The sequence below is a fragment of the Phocoena sinus genome, chromosome 1, assembly GCF_008692025.1.
Source record: "Phocoena sinus isolate mPhoSin1 chromosome 1, mPhoSin1.pri, whole genome shotgun sequence".
Classification (NCBI taxonomy): Eukaryota; Metazoa; Chordata; class Mammalia; order Artiodactyla; family Phocoenidae; genus Phocoena; species Phocoena sinus.
The window spans coordinates 119,584,624-119,606,685 of NC_045763.1; the positions used below are offsets into that span (position 1 = coordinate 119,584,624).

Consider the following 22,062-nt stretch of genomic DNA (forward strand, 5'->3'; position numbering starts at 1 on the left):
CTCCTACTTGAACATCAGGCTCAACTCTCTGCCAGGGAAAGGCTTGGCTACTTCAGAAGGGCCACCGCAGTGCTCTCTAGGAAGCGGGGAGGGAGCCAGACCGGGGGTCGACGGCCCCCTGTGCAGCAGGTTCACAGTCGGTGCCCTGTCGACCCAGAGGAAGCACTGCTGCCTCTTTTCCGAGGTGAGCTTCTCCAGTTGGACCCGGTCTTCTGCTGTCTCTGTTTCTTGAGCCATCATTTTCTCTGTATTTCCCTTCAACGTGGAGGCTATTTCTGTTTTGTTCCTTTTGTAGCCTATAAATAGGCTCAGGTTTCACCATCCTAAAAAGAAATTATCCTCCCGCAGCCTACCGTGGTATCTTGCTCTTTCAGTGCTACAGCTTTTGCTGTATATATTTCCAAAACCCCCCACTCATTTTTCAGCTCATTATAATTGGGCTTCCTGTGGAGGCTGCCCTCGCTGAGTTCACCAGGGATGCCTTAGTTACTAAGTCTCTGGCTCACTGTCTGGCCTCATCCCATTCATTCTCTCTGAAGCACTTAGTGCTATGGACCATGGAGTCTCTCTCCTCCCTCAGCTTCCATGGTGGTTTTCTCTTGTTCCTCTGCTCTCCTGGTCTTTTCCTGCTCTTTTTTTTTTTTTTGCTGATTCTCCCTGTTCTGTGCTCCATTTAAATGGATACTGTTAATGGGATTCTCTCAGTGACCCCTTCTCTTCTCGTTCTGCTTCTTCTCAGGGTATCTCATATTTCCCATGGCTTCAGCCACCCTCTCAGTCCTGATGACTCGTAAGTCTTGCCTCTCTCCTCGATCCCTTGTTTCCAGTTGTCTCATAGGCAAGTCCACCTGAGTGCTTTGGTGGCTCCTGAGACTTGACATGTTTAGAACCACACTCCTCTTCCTTCCCTGTCCCCTCAACTTTTTCCTATTTCTGTGCCTCTTGACCTAGTTAATGTTTAGTCAACTCACCAAGTCACCCAAGTTACACAACTCGGAGTCTTCCCCTTCCTTATTCTCACATCCAGAGAAAAGACTCTTGAATCTATGTGCTACCTGTGATCACTGCCGGTGCCTTAATTAGGCTTTCAGCTTTTCTTGCCTGGACTCAGGTTGACCAGTCTGGCTACACAGTCTGTGCACTGCATAACTCCAGGGTGTGTCAGTCACCCTGCCCTGTGCTTGGCACCTGGTTTACCCAAACGCTGATTCTCGTGACAGCTCCCGTGTTTGCAGATGGCAAAACTATAACTTGAGGATTAAAAGACTCACCCAGTGTCTCACAGTTGTAAACAGCAGAGCAGGGATTTGAGTCCAGCTCTTCTGACTGGTAAGCCCTGGGTCCAGATTCTTCCTCTTCCCCCAGACATTCCATATTGCAGTAACCTCTTTATTGGCCTCCCTTCTCCTGCTCCTGTCCTCCTCCAAGATACCCTTCACACCACCATTATTACCAACTACATCATCCCCCTGCTCAGACCCCCGTCAGTACCCTGAGCCCCCAAAGGTGAAATCCGCTCCCCAGCAGGCCCTGACCTCCCTCTGTTCCCATCTCCTGCCAGGCCCTCAGCACGTCCCATGTCCCTGTGCCCAAGCAAACTGCTGTTTTGTCACTCCTTGCCTTTCTATGTGCAGTTTCCCTTGCAAGGAATGTCCTTCCGTCTCCTGTCTCTGTGATGTAGAGCTTTCTTTGTTCCTTCCTCCAGATCTGCTCTCTGCAGTGCTGGGTGCCCAGGGAGGCTGGCCTGTGTGTACTGCATCAGCAGCCTTCTCTACTGTCATGAGAGTTCCTGCCAGGTGGCACACAGTTCTTTCTCTCTCCGGCTTCTGATGACCTCTCACTGCCCTGCCCCCTCAAGCCTTGGGGTGCTGAGAGCTCCCACAGGTACTGTCGTATCCTCTGGGGTTTCCCTGCACTCTGCCCTCATCTTTGTAAACAGTCCCTTATTAAACTCTCCTCAGATGACTCAAATTATCTGTTTCTTGCCAGGACCCGGACTGATCAGTTCCCCACGCCACAGTCCCTGCCACCTCCCACATATTCTTCAAGACGTTGCTCAGGTAGCAGCTCCCCTCCCTGTGCCTTCCCTGGCTCGCAGGCCATTGGCTGCATGCTCCTCCAGGACCATGTCCATAGTGCTCTGTTCCACTGTCCCACTCTTGTCTCACTCCATCAGCACACTCTCAGCTCTTCAAGGATAGGCTCTGAAACTGCTCAGCTCTGTGTCCCAAGAGAATCTGATGTGGGGTGGGGGAGGGTGTGGATACGGAGCAAGATGTGCATTTCTTAGAATAAAGGTTATGCCAAGCCACCCCACAGACACTGTAATCCCTCAGCAACTGCTCCTGGGTGGTGGGGAGACAGACAGTAAGAGAACTTCTGGCATACAGCAAACACACAAACAAAAACCAGGCTGCCTCAGGCCTCCCAACTCACCCCTTTCCCAAACCTATAAAATAAAACCAGAAGACTGTTAAAGGGCGATTTAAACCTTCCGAGACTGAACCAGGAAGGAATAGAAAATATAAACAGACCAATCGCAAGCACTGAAATTGAGACTGTGATTAAAAATCTTCCAACAAACAAAAACCCAGGGCCAGATGGCTTCACAGGCGAATTCTATGAAACATTTAGAGAAGAGCTAACACCTATCCTTCTCAAACTCTTCCAAAATATAGCAGAGGGAGGAACACTCCCAAACTCATTCTACGAGGCCACCATCACCTTGATACCAAAACCAGACAAGGATGTCACAAAGAAAGAAAACTACAGGCCAATATCACTGATGAACATAGGTGCAAAAATCCTCAACAAAATACTAGCAAACAGAATCCGACACCACATTAAAAGAATCATACACCATGATCAAGTGGGGTTTATCCCAGGAATGCAAGGATTCTTCAATATACGCAAATCAATCAATGTGATACACCACATTAACAAACTGAAGGAGAAGAACCATGTGATCATCTCAATAGATGCAGAAAAAGCTTTCGACAAAATTCAACACCGATTCATGATAAAAACCCTGCAGAAAGTAGGCATAGAGGGAACTTACCTCAACATAATAAAGGTCATATATGACAGACCCACAACCAACATCGTTCTCAGTGGTGAAAAACTGAAACCATTTCCTCTAAAATCAGGAACAAGACAAGGTTGTCCACTCTCACCACTATTATTCAACATAGTTCTGCAAGTTTTAGCCACAGCAGTCAGAGAAGAAAAAGAAAAGGAATCCAAATCAGGAAAGAAGAAGTAAAGTTGTCACTGTTTGCAGATGACATGATACTATATATACATAGAGAATCCTAAAGATGCTACCAGAAAACTACTAGAGCTAATCAATGAATTTGGTAAAGTAGCAGGATACAAAATTAATGCACAGAAATCTCTTGCATTCCTATACACTAACAATGAAAGATCAGGAAGAGAAATTAAGGAAACACTCCCATTTATCACTGCAACAAAAAGAATAAAATAACAAAGAATAAACCTACCTAAGGAGACAAAAGACCTCTATACAGAAAACTATAAAACACTGATGAAAGAAATTAAAGATGATGCAAACAGATGGAGAGCTATACCATGTTCTTGGATTGGAAGAATCAACATTGTGGAAATGGTGATACTACCCAAAGCAATCTACAGATTCAGTACACTCCTTATCAAATTACCAATGGCATTTTTCACAGAACTAGAACAAAAAATTTCACAATTTGTATGGAAACACAAAAGACCCCGAATAGCCAAAGCAATCTGGAGAAAGAAAAGCAGAGCTGGAGGAATCAGGCTCCTGGACTACAGGCTATACTACAAAGCTACAGTAATCAATACAGTATGGTACTGGCACAAAAACAGAAATATAGATCAATGGAACAAGATAGAAAGCCCAGAAATAAACCCACGCACATATGGTCACCTTATTTTTGATAAAGGAGGCAAGAATATACAATGGAGAAAAGACAGGCTCTTCAATAAGTGGTGCTGGGAAAATGTACAGCTACATGTAGAAGAATGAAATTAGGACACTCCCTAACACCATACACAAAAATAAACTCAAAATGGATTAAACACCTAATTGTAAGGCCAGACACTATAAAACTCTTAGAGGAAAACGTAGGCAGAACACTCTATGACATATATCACAGCAAGATCCTTTTTGACCCACCTCCTAGAGAAATGGAAATAAAAACAAAAATAAACAAATGGAACCTAATGAAACTTAAAAGCTTTTGCACAGCAAAGGAAACAATAAACAAGATGAAAAGACAACCCCCAGAATGGGAGAAAATATTTGCAAATGAAGCAACTGATAAAGGATTAATCACCAAAATTTAGAAGCAGCTCATGCAGTTCAGTGTCAAAAACACAACCGAATCCAAAAATGGGCAGAAGACCTAAACAGACATTTCTCCAAAGAAGATATAAGGATTGCCAACAAACACATGAAAGGATGCTCAACATCACTAATCATTAGAGAAATGCAAATCAAAACTACAATGAGGTATCACCTCACACCAGTCAGAATAGCCATCATCAAAAAAATCTACAAACAATAAATGCTGAAGAGGGTGTGGAGAAAAGCAAACCCTCTTGCATTGTTGGTGGGAATGTAAATTGATATAGCCACAATGGAGGTTCCTTAAAAAACTGAAAATAAAACTACTGTATGACCCAGCAATCCCACTACTGGGTATATACCCTGAGTAAATCATAATTCAAAAACAGTCATGTACCTCAATATTCATTGCAGCTCTATTTACAATAGCCAGGACATGGAAGCAACCTAAGTGTCAATCAACAGATGAATGGATAAAGAAAATGTGGCACATATATACAATGGAATATTACTCAGCTGTGAAAAGAAATGAAATTGAGTTATTTGTAGTGAGGTGGATGGACCTAGAGTCTGTCATACAGAGTAAAGTCAGAAGGGGAAAAACAAATACCATATGCTAACACCTATAATATGGAATCTAAAACCAAAAAAAAAATGGTTCTGAAGAACCTAGGGGCAGGACATGAATAAGGATGCAGACGTGGAGAATGGACTTGAGGACACGGGGAGGGGGAAGGGTAAGCTGGGATGAAGTGAGAGAGTGTCATGGACTTACATATACTACCAAGTGTGAAATAGATAGCTAGTGGGAAGCAGCTGCATAGCACAGGGAGATCAGCTCGGTGCCTTGTGACCATCTAGAGGGGTGGGATAGGGAGGGTGGTCTGTTTTATAACATAGTGAATCAGCTATACATTTACGTATATCCCCATATCTCCTCCCTCTTGCGTTTCCCTCCCACCCTCCCTATCCCAACCCCTCTCAGTGGTCACAAAGCACCGAGCTAATCTCCCTTTAACACACAATTGTAAAGCACTTATACTCCAATAAAGATGTTAAAAAAAATGTGATTGGAAGTTGAAATGAGATCAAATATGAATCAGTTCATTTTATCATTTTTTTCTAAGATACGTTAGTGGCCTAGAAGTAAAGGTACATGGTCCTTTATAGTTTAAAAAAAGAGGAAAAAACTCGATTATGATAGAGAGGGAGTTGTCCTAGGATAAATCAGAATTGTTCAGCCGTTGTCCTGGGGGCATATGTGAGAATTAGCATTGTTGACGCCTGGAGTAAACACCTGCGCTGAGCTCCCTGGCTTGTTCTCTTAACCTCAGGTCCTAGGAGGAAGTGCCTTCAGGTGAGCTGTGATTCAGACCTCCTCTGATGTAGCATCAGGCAAGCAGGTCAGAGCAATCAGAGAAAGAAAACTACTAGGAAAGAAGAGTACGTGGCCGTGCCAGCCAGGCCCAGTCAGGCATGCTCCAGGCCCCAGGGAGGGAGGGGCTGGATGCCCTCTCTTCATTTCCTGTCATGGCACACAAGGCTCCCCATGTGTTGAGCAAGTGGCCTGAGGGTCACTTAGTCTTTGGAAAGACTAAGATGTCCTTATGACATTTATCATATTCCTGGGTTGGTTGGTTTGAAGAAACTTGGATGGAAGGTGGGCCGTCGGGGAGAGCAACGCCATCAAGCACCACTCACTCAAGTGTCCAGTGAAAATCTTACCCACGTGAGAATGAATTTGTTTTGGCCGTAGAGAGTCTATAAAGGCATCCAGGGCTTGGAAAAATACCTGGAATAAGGAAATTCAGGGTTCCTAGGTGGCATAAATGTACCATAGCACTGACTTCTAGCTAGATATAGAGATAACAATAGTAATAATAACAATCTAATATTTGAATGATTTTTGACAGTTATTAATCAGCTAGGCAGATAATGCAGATGTGAAGGACTTGGTTAAGATGGCCAGGGTTCAAATTCTGTCTCAGAGACTGCAGTGGGCCAAATTCTGTCCCTCAAAAAGATATGCTGAAGTCCTAACCCCTGATACGTATGAATGTGACTTTATTTGGCAAAGGGACTTTGCTGATGTAATTGAGTTACGGTGAGGTCATAATTGATTAGAGTGAGCCCAAAGTCTAATGATTGGTGTTCTTATAAGAAGAGGGAAATTCGGAGAGAGAAACATGGAGGGGAGATACAAGGAAGGAGGCTGGGTGAAGATGGAGACAGCAGATTGGAGTGATGCAACTAAAAGCCAAAGCATGCCAAGGATTGCCGGCAACCACCAGACACCAGGAGAGACATGTGGACTGGATTCTCCGTCAGAGCCTCTCAAAGGAGCTAACCTTGCCAATATCTTGATTTCTGGCTTCTGGAACTCTGAGAGGTTAAATTTCTGTTGTTTTAAATTATCACTTTGTGATAATTTGTTACAGCAGCCCTGGGAAACTAATACAGATACCTACTACCTGTGTGACCTTGAGAATGTTGACTAACCCCTCTCAGTTTCCTCATCTATAAAATGGGGATAGTAGTAGTACCCACCTCATAAGGTTGTGAGGATTAAATGAGTTTTTATGTGTAGTGTGACTTGAGCAGTGCCTGGCACATGAGAGGGACACAAGAGATCAGCAAATATTCTTGCTCACTTCAGTTCAGTAAAGATTTTTTTTGAGCACCTACTATGTGCCACGTACTATGTATAAATCATTTCATTTGATTCGCATAACAATCCTGTGAGACTTCTCGTGCCTTTTTGAGGCTGAGAAAACTAAAGCTCAGAGCTTTGAGAAAGTAGAAGAGCTGCCATCTCAGCTGAGGCTTTGTGGCTCTGTTCTGTCAGTTCTTTTATTCCACAAAACCACAGGGATCTCAAGGGATACAGGGCAGTGGATCAGGAAGGGTGTGAACTTCTGATTAGGATTCATTTTGCATTGGGGAGACTTATGCCTGACCCCTTTCTCCACATACCACTTAAAGAAGGGAAGTTTTCCGTTTCGTGAAAGCAAGAAGATAAATTGTTCATGGAGAAAGGAGAGGAAGATGCAGCTTTCTAAGCGAGGCTCCCCCAGCACACACCAGTCAAAGCAGCACCCTTCTATTTGTGGTGTGCTGGTATTCTCTCCGCTCTCTGGCTCAGGAGGAAAGCTGTGTCTCTGAGCAAGAGTCTTCAGGAAGCCTGAGGATCCTCAGAAGTGTAGGAAGGTTGGCTAACCCCAGAAAACATGAACACACCAGATGTGCGAACCCAGATAACACAGAAGCAGAGGAGAAAGAATTGGCAGCCTGTGGGAAGATTTGGTTTTTGAAAGCCAACAGCAGGTGACAGTTATTTTGGAGAAATTACCAGTGTTGCAGAGAAGTTAAAGCCTTGAAGTATGTGAAAGGATTGTTGGGGTTTTGCGAGGGACACTGGCCTGTTTTTTGCCTGTTTGTCAAGTAGTGAACAAGAGGAAGTTTACTTATCGCAGTGCTTGGTATTTAGAAAGTGCTCTGTGGTGGTTTGTGGTTGATTCAAGTAAACCAGGGAAGATTTTGTGGGATGTAAGAAAGCACTTCTTAACAGCTGTGAAATTCAAACATAAATTAACTACTGAGACAGGCCGTGAGGGTGACTTAACTGGACTTTCAAAAGATAAATATGTATTTGTCTGACTCTCACTAGATTTTAAAATTCAGTTGATTGCTTACTTCTTATTTCAGGTACACAGTAGATAGTTGTCATAATAATTTAGACATTTTTATAATGTTACGCCTTGAAGAAACCTTAGAAATCAGCTATGATACTCGGATTTCTCTGCCTGCAGTTGTGTAGATGAGCTTGACTGTCTCACGAGGTCTCTCCTAGCCCTAAAATCCCAGACTTCTTTCCAGATCACACTGTGGTGAGGCAGGTCTGTGAAAGACGGCCCAGCTATGGCTGCCAGCAGATCTTGGATGATGTATTCCTACACCTCAGACAGCTGTGAAGTAAGGAGACCACATTCCATGAGGGACTGTGGCACCATTTCATGAGTTGATCACCATTCCTTTATGCCAGATAGCAGCCCTGAAAATGGCTAAATTGAGGGATGAAGAAGATGAAAACTGATCTAACGTCTAATTGAAGAAAACCAGTCAAAGTGATAAAGGGCCCTGAAAATACAGGAGAGAAAGATAATCAGACCAAAGCAGTACTAGGAAGAAATGATCAAGATGAAGGACAATTTGGTCTAAAGATTAGATTAAAATCAGAGAAATGGGGAAAGGAATGATGACCAGGGACAGAAGTGTGGAACTGTGTGAATGCTCCAGGACTGGGTGGGAAGAGAAGACACACCAGTGTTCAGGGAGCATGCAGGGGCTGGGGGTAAGGGTCGGGGGGGGGTGCTCATTGCTGTAGATTTTGGTGTGGTTCTATTAGCAAAGCACTGGGGGCCTCCCTCCACCCACCACCTTTCCTAATATTTTCCCTAGGCCCTCTGAAGATAACACATTCCTCTGGGGGGACCCACAAAAATCACACAGTCTGGGCTGCTTGGGGAATCACTGCTCCCGTGGGCAGAAGTCATGCTGGGTTTTTGCAGGACCATGACTTCATGGCTGTGCCACGCTCAGCTGGTCTCGAGCAGCAGGTTGGCTCTGTTTTCTGTCTTCTGCATTTTTCACATCATGCTTCTTCTTCTCCCAGAGGTTTTCCCTTAAGATCCCACTGGGTTTTGTCTTTACCATCTGCAAGTTACTTGGCAGCTTATCTTCTCAATCTTGGTTCATTTCCATGTGTCCCTGTGGGTTAGGGATGCCCGTGCCTTCCAGGGCCTTCAGAGAAAAATCTCTTCTTCACATTCAAACTGGATAAACCCCAGAGAGATGGTGATGTTGGGGGAACAGGGATGATTTCTCTTTGTTATTCCATTTGCCATTTCTAGAGTTATTTCCACAGTTTTAATGTATTTGTACAATGGGTTATAGAATATTTGTCCATCTGCTGTCTCATCCACTTTCAATATTTGCCCATCCCAGAACTTTAAAACTGCTCTGAAAGATGTTTTTATTGCCCTTACTTTAAGGATTAGGAAAGAAGGCTGAGAGAAGGAAAAGAGTTTGCCTGGGGGCCCCATGGCAGGTCTAGATCCTCTGTCCTGAGGTTCTGTGCTTTCTGCCGTGGCAGGTCCCGGCTGGCTAGGTGAGACCCAGCAGGTTTTGAGCAGAAGACAGCATGGAGACTTTTCTGTGGAGCTCTGTGTCTGTGCGTCTTGGTGAGACCCAGCAGGTTTTGAGTAGAAGACAGCATGGAGACTTTTCTGTGGAGCTCTGTGTCTGTGCGTCTTGGATAGGGGAGCATGGATGTAGACTCAGGAAACCTTGCAGGTGACTCAAGACCCTTCACATTCTCTGTAGCCAGTGGGTTCCAAGGTCAGCCAGCAGTCCCCATGGAGATAAGGGGCAGTAGGGGCAGGATACTAGTTGCTGGGGGGACATGGCCGTGGCATTTTCGAGTGTATAACATCCAGAGAGAGGGATGGTGACAGAGTAAGGTTGTTGTCTCAGGAAATAAGAGATGAGAACTTGAAGACAGAAGTACAACATAATTTATTCTAATTGGGTCCAAAAAGGTGAGACCATGAAGAAAAATCACATGGCTGCCTACATTTTCATAAAATGTCTTTTGAGAAGTACACAGTATGGAAAGCAGAGCTTAAAATCAAGTATAAGTGCAGAGGAACCGAAACCCTGAATGCATTGGGTTCATGGAAAAGACTGACGATGAGAGAAGAAAAGTATAAAAGAAAAGAGAGTAGCACATGACAAAGAGATATTGTGAAGTCCCATTGTTCTAACCATGTGTCTCCTTTTTTTTTTTAACCTCAAGTAGAGAACTGTCGGATCTTCAAACTAGAAACACTAGAACATAGGTGATTTGAAAAATAGAAGTTTGAAAACCACGAGGAAAAAGGCAGGCGTCCTTCACTCCTTTAAATGTGTCCAGGCCTTGGTCACTTAGGACCTGGAGTCCTAAAGAATGTGATTGCAAAATGATATTTGATCATCTTTGCAAAATCATGGGGAATGGATGAGATATGAGAAGATTACAAGAAAAAGACATTTCACTTTTTAGAAAGGGGAAAACTCTGGGTCTAGGAATTACAGACTAGTGAACTTGTCATTGCCTCTGGGCAAAATTCTAGAAGAGATCATTAAGCAGATGATCTGTGAGAGCTTGGCAAAGGAAATAGTGATCCCTAGGAGACAGTCCTAAAAACCAATTACCAAGTATGCTTAGGAAATCTGCCTTAAGAGCAGTTGTGCAAATTAGATTTGACTGTTTGAGTTGACCACAGTGTGAATGAGCAGTGAGATGCTGTAACTAAAGAAAAAGATATGATCAGAGATGCTTTGCTAAAAATATATGATCAGAGATGCTTTGCTAAAAATTCAGTTCTAGGGCATAGAAAATATCCAAATTCACTCTGTCATGTTCTCATCCCTTTAGGAATATGCATTCAGTTCTGTGAACTGTGTTTTAAGAGTCATTGGTAAATTGGGGTATGTACAGAAAAGGTTAACAAGGAAGATGGAGATTGTATTTACTGAGCAAGCAACTCACCATATGTTGGGCGTTGTGTTAAATACTGGAGGGGAGTGTTTTAATACTTAAATACTATGAAGAGATCATTAATCTACCTATTTTCAGATCAGGAAAGAAAGGGTTATGTCAACTGAGTAGTTTGCATAAGGCTAACAGCTAGGAAGTGGCAAAGCTAAGACTTGAACCTAGATCTCTCTCAACCCAAAGCCCATACTCTCTCCACAGTACAAACCTGCCAGAGTAATAAAAGATCTAGAAAATGGGCTGGTTGAGGAACTCTTGAAGGAAGAGGAAGTGTGTCACTTTAAAGAATGAGAGGAGTAAATATAAATGTGGTGGTTTTCAAAGGGTTGCCATTTAGAAGGATTAGCCTTGTTCTCTAAGGCCCCAAAGGATAGAACTAGGGCAGTAGTGTGGCAGTACTAATAGCAGTTACCATTTATTAACCATTTGTTATAAGCTGATCCTTCTGCATACATTCATTCTTTAAACCTCATGAGTGAGGTACAGTACTATGGTTAGCCCCATTTCACAGGTGAAGAACCATGAGTAAATCAAGATACTGCCCAGGATCTAACAGCTAGTAATTAGCAGAGCCTGGGCCTATAATCCAGATCTGTCCCACACCAGGGCCGGTGTTTTCAACCATTTCCTTCCACTGCATTGCTGTTGGTAGATTTCTAATCAATGTAAGGGGAAATTTCCAAGTAATTAGAAGCTCTCCGAAAGGAGGAGTGGCTACTCTAACTGGAGTGAACTGCTCATTACTGACAAATGCTGAATGACAGGGATGCTGGGTTGGACAGATCTGAGGACTACACAGGTCTCTTTCTACTCTACATTCCGTTTCTTTTTTTCTGTGCTCCTAAAAGAAACACATTTACCTATAGATTAATAGTCAAGGAAGTGAGAAGCGGGGTGTTGGCGGTGGGTCTAGTGGTTCTTTATCAATCTGTCAACTTGAATTCCAGCATAACTATAAAACCCAAATCCAGTTTCTCCAAGATATTGTTTATATTTCAGTAATTTATGTTACTTTTATGGACATAACAGTGTATAGAAAAGTTTATTGCTGTGGCTTGAATGCATAACAGTTCCATCAGTGAGTAAAAATTATAATTCTATGCATATTTTGAGATAAAACCAAGAAATTTTAAGAAATTTGAAGTGGGAATAAATCTAATAAGATCTTAGTAATCATTATTAACACTATATGAACTACTTTGATATCCTACTCTATAATTATACTGAAAGTTATGAAAATTGAGATACTTTTTGGAAGTGGGATCAGAACTGCACTAGACTTAAGGATAAAGATTAAGGAGGGGAAAAGGAAAACCTTTTCTTATTCTCTTGAGTCCTCATATTATTCTTTCTCCCCTCCCCCACCCCCAACACACACGCAATCACAGTTCTTAAAACCAAGGTATGAAGAAGTAAGGGTTCTTGGAATATAGTTCTAGATCTAGAAGTTTGGACGTGAGGCCTCAATTTGTTGATTTATTAATTTGTGGGTGAATGAGGTCACATGGAAAAACTTCCTGCTTCTTGATTGTGTCGGCGGATACTTTTCTAAGCTCTAACTAGTTGACTTTATAGTTAGCTAGAGATTATTGACTTTTAATAACTTACACATTAAGTTTCTGAACTCAGACATAACAGAGCAGTCTCCAAAGAGCTCCAGTCCAAAGAGAGTGGCTGCATCCATGCCCAGGTTGTCATCGTATTTGCCGAAAAGGTGCTTTGTCTACCGAGGTAAAGTTAACCCTAGCTTGCTGCCATCCTTGAGTGCCTTCCATGTCTCTGTGCCTTGTTGGCATGCCAGTCTGCCTTCATATCTGCTCCATCGGTTTTAAATCTAGTTCTCAGTCCTTAGGGTGTTACCTAATAATAAATGAAAAACTCAAAAATCAAAGGAGTTTTATGTGTGATGCATCTGAACTAATAGGACCTCACTTCTGTCTGGGGGTGGGGGAAATGAATAGCCAGGCAGAGCACATTATGGGTGCTTATTAAGGACAGCAAGGACTCCTCCCTCCCTCCTAAGCATGCATTCGGAACCTCCTATGTGCCAATTGCAGTGCTGGCACTGGAATACCAAGATGTGGCCCTTGTTGCTTCAAGAAGCTTCAGTATAAACATCATAGTGAGTATTGGTTCAAGATGGCGGAGTAGAAGGGCGTGCGCTCACTCCCTCTTGTGAGAGCACCAGAATCACAACTAACTGCTGAACGGTCATCAACAGAAAGACACTGGAAGTCACTAAAAAAGATACGCCACATCCAAAGACAAAGGAGAAGCTGCAATGAGACGGTAGGAGGGGCACAACCACAATAAAATCAAATCCCATAACCACTGGGTGGGTGACTCACAAGCTGGAGAACACTTATAACACAGAAGTCCACCCACTGGAGTGAAGGTTCCAAGACCCATGTCAGGCTTCCCAACCTGGGGGTCTGGCAACGGGAGGAGGAATTCCCAGAGAATCATACTTTGAAGGCTAGCAGGATTTGATTGCAGGACTTCGACAGGACTGGGGGAAACAGAGATTCCACTCTTGGAGGGCACACATAAAGTAGTGTGTGCATCAGGACCCAGGGGGAAGGAGCCGTGACCCCATAGGAGACTGAACCAGACATACCTGCTAGTGGTGGAGGGTCTCCTGCAGAGGCAGGAGGTGGCTGTGGCTCACGGTGGGGACAAGGACACTGGCAGCAGAAGTTCTGGGAAGCACTCCTTAGTGCGGGCCCTCCCAGAGTCCACCATTAACCCCACCAAAGAGCCTGTAGCCCCAGTGCTGGGTCACCTTAGGCCAAAAAATCAACAGGGAGGGAACTCAGTCCCACACATCAGCTGACAAGTGGATTAAAGTTTTACTGAGCTCTGCCCACCAGAGCAACACCCAGCTCTACCCAACACCAGTCCCTCCCATCAGGAAGCTTGCACAAGCCTCTTAGATAGCCTCATCCACCAGAGGGCAGACAGCAGAAGCAAGAAGAACTACAGTCCTGCAGCCTGTGGAATGAAAACCACATTCACAGAAAGAAAGACAAAATTAAAAAGCAGAGGGCTATGTACCACATGAAGGAACAAGATAAAACCCCAGAAAAACAATTATATGAAGTGGAGGTAGGCAACCTTCCAGAAAAAAAAAATCAGAATAATGATAATGAAGATGATCTAGGACCTCGGAAAAAGAATGGAGGCAAGGATCGAGAAGATGCAAGAAATGTTTAACAAAGACCTAGAAGAACTAAAGGACAAACACCTAGAAGAATTAAAGAACAAACAAACAGAGATGAACAGTACAATAACTGAAATGAAAAACACACTAGAAGGAATCAATAACAGCATAACTGAGGCAGAAGAACGGAGAAGTGACCTGGAAGACAGAATGGTGGAATTCACTGCCACGGAACAGAATAAAGGAAAAAGAATGAAAAGAAATGAAGACAGCCTAAGAGACCTCTGGGACAAAATAAAACACACCAACTTTCGCATTATAGGGGTCCCAGAAGGAGAGGAGAGAGAGAAAGGACCCAAGAAAATATTTGAAGAGATTACAGTCGAAAACTTCCCTAACACGGGAAAGGAAGTAGCCACCCAAGTCCAGGAAGCACAGAGAGTCCCAGACAGAATAAACACAAGGAGAAACACAAGGAGAAACATGCCAAGACATATAGTAATCAAACTGACAAAAATTAAGGACAAAGAAAAATTATTAAAAAGCAACTATTAAAAAGTTCCCTTAAGGGAACTCCCATAAGGTTAAACAGCTGATTTCTCATCAGAAACTCTACAAGCCAGAAAGGAGTGACACAATATATTTAAAGCGATGAGAGAGAAGAACCTACGACCAAGATTACTCTACAACCAAGATTACTACCTACAACCAAGATTACTCTACCCAGCAAGGATCTCATTCAGATTTGATGGAGAAATCAAAAGCTTTACAGATAAGCAAAAGCTAAGAGAATTCAGCACCACCAAACCAGCTCTACAACAAATGCTAAAGGAACTTCTCTAAGTGGGAAACACAAGACAAGAAAAGGATCTACAAAAACAAACCCAAAACAATGAAGAAAATGGTCATAGGAACATACATATCGATAACTACCTTAAATGTGAATGGATTAAATGCTCCAACCAAAAGGCAGAAGCTCGCTGATTGTATACAAAAACAAGATCCATCCGTATACTGTCTACAAGAGACCCACTTCAGACCTAGGGACACATACAGACTGAAAGTGAGGGGATGGAAAAAGATATTCCGTGCAAATGGAAATCAAAAGAAAGCTGGAGTAGTGATACTCATCAGATAAAATAGATTTTAAAATAAAGAATGTTATAAGAGACAAGGAAGGACACTACATAATGATCAAGGGATCAATCCAAGAAGATATAACAATTATAAATATATATGCACCCAACATAGGAGCACCTCAATACATAAGGCAAATGCTAACAGCTGTAAAAGAGGAAATCGGCAGTAACACAATAACAGTGGGGGACTTTTTTTTTTTTTTTTTTGCGGTACGTGGGCCTCTCACTGTTGTGGCCTCCCCCGTTGCAGAGCACAGGCTCCAGACGCGCAGGCTCAGCTGCCATGGCTCATGGGCCCAGCCGCTCCGCGGCATGTGGGATCTTCCCGGACTGGGGCACGAACCTGTGTCCCCTGCATCGGCAGGTAGACTCTCAACCACTGCGCCACCAGGGAAGCCCTCCTACAGTGGGGGACTTTAACACTTCACTTACACCAATGGACAGATCATCCAGACAGAAAATTAATAAGGAAACACAAGCTTCAAATGACACAATAGGGGCTTCCCTGGTGGGGCAGTGGTTCAGAGTCCGCCTGCCGATGCAGGGGACACGGGTTTGTGCCCCAGTCCAGGAAGATCCCACATGCCGCGGAGCGGCTGGGCCCGTGAGCCATGGCCACTGAGCCTGAATGTCCAGAGCCTGTGCTCCGCAATGGGAGAGGCCACAACAGTGAGAGACCTGCATACCGCCAAAAAAAAAAAAAAAAAAAAAGACACAATAGACCAGATGGATTTAATTGATATTTATAGGACATTCCATCCGAAAACAGCAGATTACACTTTCTTCTCAAGTGCACATGGAACATTATCCAGGATAGATCACTTCTTGGGTCACAAATCAAGCCTCAGTAAATTTAAGAAAATTGAAATCATACCAAGCATCTTTTCCAACCACAACACTATGAGATTAGAAATCAATTACAGGAAAAAAAACGTAGAAAACACAGACACATGGAGGCTAAACAATATGTTACTAAATAACCAAGAGATCACTGAAGAAAGCAAAGAGGAAATAAAAAAATACCTAGACACAATTGATAATGAAGACATGATGATCCAAAACCTATGGAATGCAGTAAAAGCAGTTCTAAGAGGGAAGTTTATAGCAATACAAGCCTACCTCAAAAAGCAAGAAAAATCTAAAGTAAACAATCTAACCTTACACCTAAAGGAACTAGAGAAACAAGAACAAACAAAACCCAAAGTTAGTAGAAGGAAAGAATTCATAAAGATCAGAGCAGAAATAAATGAAATAGAAACAAAGAAAACAGTAGCAAAGATCAATAAAATTAAAGCTGGTTCTTTGAGAATATAAAATTCATAAGCCTTTAGCCAGACTCATCAAGAAAAAGAGGGAGAGGACTCAAATCAATAAAATAAGAAATGAAAAAGGAGAAGTTACAATGGACACTGCAGAAATAGAAAGCATCATTAGAGACTACTACAAGCAGCTCTGTGCCACTAACATGGACAACCTGGACGAAATGGACAAATTCTTGAAGAGGTATAACCTTCCAAGACTGAACCAGGAAGAAACAGAAAACATGAATGGACCAATCACAAGTAATGAAGTTGAAAGCATGATTAAAAATCTTCCAACAAACAAAAGTCCAGGACCAGATGGCTTCACAGGTGAATTCTTTCAAACATTTAGAGAAGAGCTAACACCCATCCTTCTCAAACTCTTCCAAAAAATTGCAGAGGAAGGAACACTCCCAAACTCATTCTCTGATGCCACCATTACCCTGATACCAAAACCAGACAAAGATACTACAGAAAAGAAAATTACAAACCAATATCACTGATGAAAATAGATGCAAAAATCCTCAACAAAATACTAGCAAACAGAATCCAACAACACATTAAAAGGGTCATGCACCATGATTAAGTGGGATTTATCCCAGGGATGCAAGGATTCTTCACTATATGCAAATCAATCAATGTGATACCCCATATTAACAAATTGAAAAATAAAAACCATATGATCATCCCAATAGATACAGAAAAAGCTTTTGACAAATTTCTCCACCCATTTATGATAAAAAAAAAAAATCTCCAGAAAGTGAGCATAGAGGGAAGCTACCTCAACATCATAAAGGCTATATATGACAAACCCACAGCAAACATCATTCTGCATGGTGAAAAACTGAAAGCATTTCCTCTAAGATCAGGAACAAGAGAAGGGTGTCCACTCTTGCCACTATTATTTAACATAGTTTTGGAAGTCCTAGCCACGGCAGTCAGAGAAGGAAAAGAAATAAAAGGAATACAAATTGGAAAAGAAGGATTAAAACGGTCACTGTTTGCAGATGACATGATACTATACATAGATAATCCTAAAGATGCCACCAGAAAACTACTAGAGCTAATCAATGAATTTGGTAAAGTTGCAGGATACAAAATTAATGCACAGAAATCTCTTGCATTCCTATGCACTGACAACAAAAGATCAGAAAGAGAAATTAAGGAAATAATCCCATTCACCATTGCAACAAAAAGAATAAAATACCTAGGAATAAACCTACCTAAGGAGGTAAAAGACCTGTACTTAGAAATCTATAAGACACTCATGAAAGAAATCAAAGATGATGCAAAGAGATGGAGAGATATACCATGTTCTTGGATTGGAAGAATTAATATTGTGAAAATGACTGTACTACCCAAAGCAGTCTACAGATTGAATGCAATCCCTATCAAACTACCAATGGCATTTTTCACAGAACTAGAACGAAAAATTTCACAATTTGTATGGAAACACAAAAGACCCTGAATAGTCAAAGCAATCTTGAGAAAGAAAAATGGAGCTGGAGGAATCAGGCTCCCGGACTTCAGACTATAATACAAAGCTACAGTAATCAAGACAGTATGTTGCTGGCTCAAAAACAGAATGCATCAATGGAACAGAATAGAAAGCCCAGAGATAAACCCATGCAACTATGGTCAACTAATGTATGACAAAGGAGGCAAGGATACATACAATGGAGAAAAGACAGTCTCTTCAATAAGTGGTGCTGGGAACTCTGGACAGCTAAATTTAAAAGAATGATATTAGAATATTCCCTAACACCATACACAAAAATAAACTCAAAATGGATTGAAGACCTAAATGTAAGACCAGACACTATAAAACTCTTAGAGGAAAACAGGAAGAACACTCTGTGACATAAATCACAGCAAGATCTTTTTTGACCCATCTCTTACAGTAATGGAAATAAAAACAAAAATAAACAAATGGGACCTAATGAAACTTAAAAGCTTTTGCACAGCAAAGGAAACTGTAAACAAGACAAAAAGGCAACCCTCAGAATGGGAGAAAATATTTGCAAACGAATCAAAAGCCAAAGGATTAATCTCTAAAATATATAAACAGCTCATGTAGCTCAATATTAAAAAGACAAAGAACCCTGTCCAAAAATGGGCAGAAAACCTAGATAGACATCTCTCCAAAGAAGACACACAGATGGCCAAGAGGCACATGAAAACCTGCTTAGCATCACTAATTGTTAGAGAAATGCAAATCAAAACTACAATGAGGAATCACCTCACACCATTCAGAATGGGCATCATCAGAAAATCTATGAACAACAAATGCTGGAGAGGGTGTGGAGAAAAGGGAACCCTCTTGCACTGTTGGTGGGAATGTAAATTGATCCAGCCACTATGGAGGACAGTATGGAGGTTTCTTAAAAAACTAAAAATAGAATTACCATATGACCCAGCAATCCCACTACTGGGCATATACCCAGAGAAAACCATAATTCAAAAAGACATACGCACCCCAGTGTTCATTGCAGCACTATTTACAATAGCCAGGTCATGGAAGCAACCTAAATGCCCCTAGACAGATGAATGGATAAAGAAGATTTGGTACATATATAGAATGGAATATTACTCAGCCATAAAAAGGAGTGAAATTGGGTCATTTGTAGAGACGTGGATGGACCTAGAGACTATCATACAGAGTGAAGTAAGTCAGAAAGAGGAAAACAAATATTGTATATTAACACATATATGTGGAACCTAAAAAAATGGTACAGATGAACCAGTTTGCAAGGCAGAAATAGAGACACAGATGTAGAGAACACATGTATGGACACCAGCGTGGGAAAGGGGAGGGGGGTGGTGGTGGGATGAATTGGGAGATTGGGATTGACATATATACAGTAATATGTATAAAATAGATAACTAATAACCTGCTGTATAAAAAAATAAATTCCAAAAAATAAATATAAAAATCATAGTGTGAGGTAACGTGTTATGGTAATGGTGAACCCAGGGGCATTCAGCAACTCAGACTTGGGGGCAGGGTGGGCAGGGAACGCTTCTCTGAATCAAGTCTTCAAGGATGCCGGAGGTGTCACAGCAGTTGCAAAGGCAGGCAGATGTATGCACCTGGTTCTGAAGGGCTCTGTAGGTCGGGCTCCTGGAGAGAGATGAAAGCAGAAACATAGATACTCCATGCTGAGGTGTTTGGACTTGGTCTGAGGGCAGTAGGAAACCTTTGAATGGTTTTTAGAAGGAAATACTAGGATGTAGTTTGTGTTTTCAAAAATACTACTTTGCTAGCAATATAGAGAGTGGCTTGGCAGTAGGTGAGGTAGGAAGCAGAGAGACACTAGGTGAGTTGCAAAATTCCAGGTGAACAGTAGGACCTGTGGACTAAGGCAGTACTGTGGAACTGAAGGAAAAAGTGTATTTCAGAGCCATGTCAAGGGGGTGGGCTGCAGAGAACTTGGTCATGAGTGACCGATATTGGAGAACAAGGGAGGAAGGAGTCAGAGGTGTTGCCCAGGTTTTTGGCTTGAGTGGACATGGCGCCCATCATCAAGAGAGGGCTTGGTAGAAGGAAGGCCATGTTTGCCTGAGAATTACAGGGGAGATGATTAATTTAGTTGGGGAATGTGATGAATTTGAAGCTTGAGAGAAGATCAGGAGTGTGTGTCCAGAAAGACGGGCTGGGTGGGCCTGGAGCTCAGGCAGGAGATGCTGAGGTGCAGTTGTTAGCTTGTCCCTTCCGTGTTAGGAGGACACTTTGGCATCATTAGAAGGATCGGGTACTCTGTGGTGCGGGCCCGATAATGTTAGATTAGCTTTCTTAGAAGCCACGTTAAACAAACACAATAACCTCTATTTCAGCATCGTTCAGAGTTGGTGGACATGTGAGATGAAATGAAATGACTTTTAGCAGAGTTCAGCAGAGAAACTTTGGTCCCCAAGGTGAACTTGGATTTCTTCCGGGGATTGTCCTCCTCTCTGTATCACTTCTGTTTTGAAAGTTCCTCTCAGACTTCTTGGGGTCCTTGGTAAGAATCTCAGTAAAAAGGCTACTTAGAGGCGATATCGGTAAGGAGAAGTAAAAAGCACTTTACTCATTTCATCTTCCCAGTAACACTGCCAGGTGTTACTATTAGAAGTCCCACTTTACAGATAAGAAAACTGAGCCTCTGAGGGTTCCCTGGCTTACCTTATGGTAAGGGGCACAGTTGTGGATATGACTCTAAATCCTGTTCTCTCTGTGCTGCACAGAAAGACTGACTCAGACATACCAGGCCTGTGAAATCCTGGGATGGAAAAGTTGTGTTTTCATTAAGGAAAAGATTCTGGGGGGAAATAATGTGTCCCCAGGGTGTTTATCAAGAGCAACACTCTCCTCAGTGCCCAAATCAGTTCCTCTGATGTATCCCTGATACTCCCCTCCCCTGCCCCATGTTGACAGCACTCAGGCTTGGTGGTTCTGGTGGTACCCTGTCCTAGGGCCACCTAAGAGTCAGCCATTAGGGCCTTGCTTATAATTTTCCCCTTTTCCTGGCCTTTCCTCTACCTCTACCCCTACCACCCACCCACAGCAGCCAGAGGGATTCTTTAGTCTAAAGCATCAGGAAGTCAGTCCTCTGCTCAGAAGCCTCTAATGGCTTCTTGTCTCGCTTGGAGTACAACCCCTGACCTTCAAGGTCTCCTGTGTTGTGGCCCTTGATTGCTTCTCTGACCCTGTCCCTGACCACACTCCCTTGACTTGAGCCACGCTGACCTTCTGGCCATTCCTTGAATGCTTAGAGCGCCTTATAAACACCACCTGGCTTTGAAACTTGCTGTTCCCACTTTCTGCACTGCTTTTGCCCACGTAGTCCAGTGGCAGGCACCCTCCCATCATTAGGTCTTTGCCCCTCTTTGAGGCCTTCCTGCTAAGCACCCTGTCTAATATAGCAGCTCTGTCATGTTCTGTCCCTTATTTTTTTCTTCATGGCACTCATTTTCTATTTGTTTATTGATGTCTCCTGAACATGAGCTCCATGAGTTCAGGGGCTCTATATGTTCTGTTGCTTTGTTCCTCTGGCTGCTGGGATAGTGCCTGGCCCATGGTGTGCACTCAGGGGGGATTGGGTGACTGATGGAATGAATATATGGAAGCCGTGGACTTGATGGAGTGGGACAGAAAGTGAAGTCACTATCACCGAGGGACCTACAATAATGAAACAGAGTGTCTCCCAATGTGGTTAGCGTTGCTGGTTCCCTAAGTCTCCTCATTCGGAGGTAACTGTGAACAGGTATTAGGAAACTTCCCCACATTTCCCTGGCTTAGATGCAGATTTATCGCTCTGATAAGGATGGGAATGATTTTTTCCTTCTAACGTACAAGTTGCCAGGACAGATTTACTAGTGATAGCATGGGGTCCATGTCCTACCTGTGTCCACCCTTCCCCATCTGGAGGTCACTCACTGGAATGTCAGTGTTTGTGGAGCCCATGGAAAGTGCCTCCTGCATTGTGGCTTTCATAGGAAGAAAGCTTTCTCTAAGGACTTGGCTTGAGTGAGCTCTGTCTGTAGAG

General features: G+C 42.8%; 1 protein-coding gene across 7 annotated transcripts in view; it reads left to right on the plus strand.

Moving 5' to 3' along the window:
* LOC116758533 (carboxyl-terminal PDZ ligand of neuronal nitric oxide synthase protein) overlaps positions 1 to 22,062 on the plus strand; it is a 307,707-nt gene that overhangs the window by 232,311 nt on the left and 53,334 nt on the right. The window lies entirely within an intron of this gene.